This window comes from Penaeus japonicus, unplaced genomic scaffold (assembly GCF_977035675.1).
Source record: "Penaeus japonicus unplaced genomic scaffold, GWHDUDI00000001_assembly GWHDUDI00000021, whole genome shotgun sequence".
Taxonomy (NCBI): Eukaryota; Metazoa; Arthropoda; class Malacostraca; order Decapoda; family Penaeidae; genus Penaeus; species Penaeus japonicus.
In genome coordinates this window covers 29,692,633-29,696,949 of record NW_028234423.1, presented here as the reverse complement: position 1 = coordinate 29,696,949, position 4,317 = coordinate 29,692,633, and the positions used below count along the sequence as shown (strand labels likewise).

The 4,317-nt window shown below is 44.1% G+C and overlaps 1 pseudogene; it reads right to left on the bottom strand.

Annotated features, from left to right (window-relative positions):
• Positions 1 to 2,267: 2,267 nt before the first annotated feature.
• Positions 2,268 to 4,317, bottom strand: LOC147469564 (uncharacterized; annotated as a pseudogene).

Here is a 4,317-nt window from a genome sequence, read left to right as displayed (position 1 = left end):
GTCACAGTTTTCATGGGAGCGTCGGCTTTCGAAGCGTAAAAGAGTGTGTCACATCTATTATTCACCTAGAATGTGAAATACGTTGAAAATCCACCCTTTTTTTATTATAAAAAAAACTGCAATATAAATAATATAACTGATAATCTAAATAAAACACTGACTAGCAAAAAATATATAAAAGGAAAACGGCTAAAGCTGCGTTAACGATACTCATGCCATCAATGACGTAACATAATTAAAAATAGTGGCTAAAGTAATTGGAAACAAAAATAGATTACCGGTATGATTATCTATCAGAATAATCTATTTCGTTACGCCAAATCTTGTCTCTGAACAAATCAACATTAACAAGATTCGTTCTGCAGTATATAATTTTACAACGCGTGTGATACAAAATTACATTATATACTCTGGTCTAGCCGTCTGGTTAGCTCATTGGTAGCGTGTCGACTTCACATCCCCGTGGTCGGCAGATCGAGTCCCGTCATTCTCTCACGAGTCATCACACGCTGACACAGGCGGTGGTCTTCTGTCTAGACGCCGTGCAGGCCACTATTGCAAATTCATTATACAAACATAATAACTCCTAGAACTAAAAATATATTCAAGTTATCAATGTAATCATAATGTATAAGTTAGATTCATAGCTTACGCTTTTCATAAATGTGTTATAAATTGATAAAAGTCTATTAGTCTCTCGTCATGACCATATGAAAATTTTCCAAATCCGAATATACAAATACTTGCTTTTTGTACTTATGTTTTTTTTTTTTTTTTTTTTTTTTTTTCAAGTACGTCGAGGTATTTCTGTTGAATTTATCGGGAATAAAAGAGATAGTAAAAAGGAGACTTGTGTGTGTATTGAGGAGTATTGCTTAGAGAGATACTCCTTTGCAATGGAATCCATGCAATTCGGATATAATACTCTGCTGTCTCAATAGATTATGGCACATCAATATTACAGCACAGTGCATAGCAACTGGTTTGAATATACGGATCTCCTTATCATCTAGAAAAGATATAGGGGAATATTATGGAAATAGTTTTGAGATTATATGCATAGACTTTCTCTCTCTCTCTCTCTCACTCTGTCTGTCTGTCTCTCTCTCTCTGTCTCTCTCTCTCTCTCTCTCTCTCTCTCTCTCTCTCTCTCTCTATCTTTCTCTCTCTCTCTCTCATTCACTCACTCTTTCAGAAAAAGCGAAAAAGCAGCAGCTAATGAAGTATAGAGATATGCCCCCCCCCCCTCCCCTCTCCTCCCCAGAAAATGCGCATAAACAAGAAAACACAAAACTGAATCCAATCAATATAAACTTTATATTAAATTGATTACTTTACATAGACCGTGACATCCACAAAGCATTTTCTATCATATCTTTTAACGGGAAACTATTCTAGAAGTCAAAACCGGACGCCGATTACCATTGTACGTTACCTGGCCGTGCACAGTAGCGTTCCGTGCCACTCTTTATATTTACTGTTTGTTCGTCTATTTGTTGGTTTATATGATTTAAAACAAAAGTATGGTGAACGTTAATATTGATATCTGTTAGACTCCTACGGATTCTGTAAATCTATCTTTATGAAGGTTCATCTCATGCCTTGGAAGTAATCTCAGCTGATCGAATTTCGTCTTTGATTTGGTTTAATGTCTTTTAGGATTAATTTTATCTCCATTTGAATTATAACTTTTTTTTATTTTTATTATTTTTTTTTTTTTATTATTTTTTTTTTTACCTTGATCAATTCCTTCTTGTTACCCTTACATTTTTGCAAACTATTCACAAGAAGCCTTTTTCCAATCTATATATATTTTTCATCATTGTCATTACTATTACTACCCTCATTATCATATTATCATTAATATTATTACTGTTAATAACAATATCATCATTATCATTATCAATTTAAATCTCATTATCATTATCATTATCATTTTCAATCTCATCATTATCATTTTCAATCTCATCATTACCATTATCATTATATCCTCATTACTATCATCATTACCATCATTATCACCACCATCATCATCACCATCATCATCACCACCCCTATCACCATAATCATATCACCATTATGTGCATCAAAAGTCATTCCCATAATTCATCGCGACAATTCAACCATATCATTATTAATACCATATTATTATCATATTGTTATTATTATTATTATATTAATACCTCTGTTCAAACACATTTTTACTTCATTGTCTAAATATCATGACCGATATAATCACTGCATCTGTTGCCCATTACCTTAACGTTTCATGTGTTAATGGTCTCCTCTATATCAACTCTGTTCACTGCACATTGACCATTAGATCTTGGGTTATATCTGCTATTGATAATGATGATGACTATGATTGTTATTTTTGTTATGATCTTTGTTGTTGTGATTATTATTATCATTATTATTATTATTATTATCATTATTATCATTATTGGAATCACTATAGTCAGCACTATCAGTATCATCATTGTTGTAATTGTTATTACTATCATTATCATTATCATTTTCATCATTATCATCATCATGATCACCACTATTACCATTACCACCATCACTTTCATCATTATCACCAACATCACCATTACCCTCACCACCACCATCACTATCATCCCCATCACCATCATTAACATCAGCATCATTACCATCATTTTCATCACTAACACCGTCATCATCACCACCATCACTATCATCATCATGACCACCCTCATCACCATCCTCATCCTCATCACCATCATAATAATCACCATCACCATCATTCTCGTATCAATTTTATTTTAGTAATGAAATTATCTTCTTCTTTTTTATCGATCGTTGAAGGATATGGCAGTTTAGGATGAGAAGGATAGGAAGACGAGGGGAGAAGGATGGGAGGGAGAGGAAGAAGAGAAGAGGAGAAGGATGGGAAGGGGAGGGAGACGAGGGGAGGAGAAGGATGGGAAGGGGAGGGGAGGGAGACGAGGGGAGGAGAAGGATGGGAAGAGGAGGGAGGCGAGGGGAGGAGAAGGATGGGAAGGTTAGGAAGATGAGGGGAGGAGAAGGATGGGAAGGGGAGGGAGGCGAGGGGAGGAGAAGGATGGGAAGGGGAGGGAGGCGAAGGGAGGAGAAGGATGGGAAGGGGAGGGAGGCGAGGGGAGGAGAAGGATGGGAAGGGGAGGGAGGCGAGGGGAGGAGAAGGATGGGAAGGGGAGGGAGGCGAGGGGAGGAGAAGGATGGGAAGGGGAGGGAGGCGAGGGGAGGAGAAGGATGGGAAGGGGAGGGAGGCGAGGGGAGGAACAGGATGGGAAGGGGAGGGAGGCGAGAGGAGGAGAAGGGTGGGAAAAGGAGGGAGGAGGAGGATGGGGAGGGGAGGGAGGCGAGGGGAGGAGGAGGATGGGGAGGGGAGGGAGGCGAGGGGAGAAGGGGGATGGGGAAGGGAGGGAGGCGAGGGGAGGAGGAGGATGGGGAGGGGAGGGAGGCGAGGGGAGGAGGAGGATGGGGAGGGGAGGGAGGCGAGGGGAGGAGGAGGATGGGGAGGGGAGGGAGGCGAGGGGAGGAGGAGGAGGGGGGAAACCAGTACAAAGATATCAGGGGGGAGTATGAAGGATGGGGAAGGGGAGGGGAGGCGAGGGAAGAACGGATGGGAAGGGGAGGGAGGCGAGGGGAGGAGAAGGATGGGAAGGGGAGGGAGGCGAGGGGAGGAGAAGGATGGGAAGGGGAGGGAGGCGAGGGGAGGAGAAGGATGGGAAGGGGAGGGAGGAGAAGGGAGGAGAAGGATGGGAAGGGGAGGGAGGCGAGGGGAGGAGAAGGATGGGAAGGGGAGGGAGGCGAGGGGAGGAGAAGGATGGGGAGGGGAGGGGAGGGGAGGGAGGCGAGGAGAAGGATGGGAAGGGGAGGGAGGCGAGGGGAGGAGAAGGATGGGAAGGGGAGGGAGGAGAAGGATGGGAAGGGGAGGGAGGCGAGGGGAGGAGAAGGATGGGAAGGGGAGGGAGGCGAGGGGAGGAGAAGGATGGGAAGGGGAGGGAGGCGAGGGGAGGAGAAGGATGGGAAGGGGAGGAGAAGGATGGGAAGGGGAGGGAGGCGAGGGGAGGAGAAGGATGGGAAGGGGAAGGAGGAGAAGGATGGGAAGGGGAGGGAGGCGAGGGGAAGAGAAGGATGGGAAGGGGAGGGAGGCGAGGGGAGGAGAAGGATGGGAAGGGGAGGAGAAGGATGGGAAGGGGAGGGAGGCGAAGGGAGGAGAAGGATGGGAGGGGGAGGGAGGCGAGGGGAGGAGAAGGATGGGAAGGGGAGGGAGGCGAGGGGAGGAGAAGGATGGGAAGGGGAGGAGAA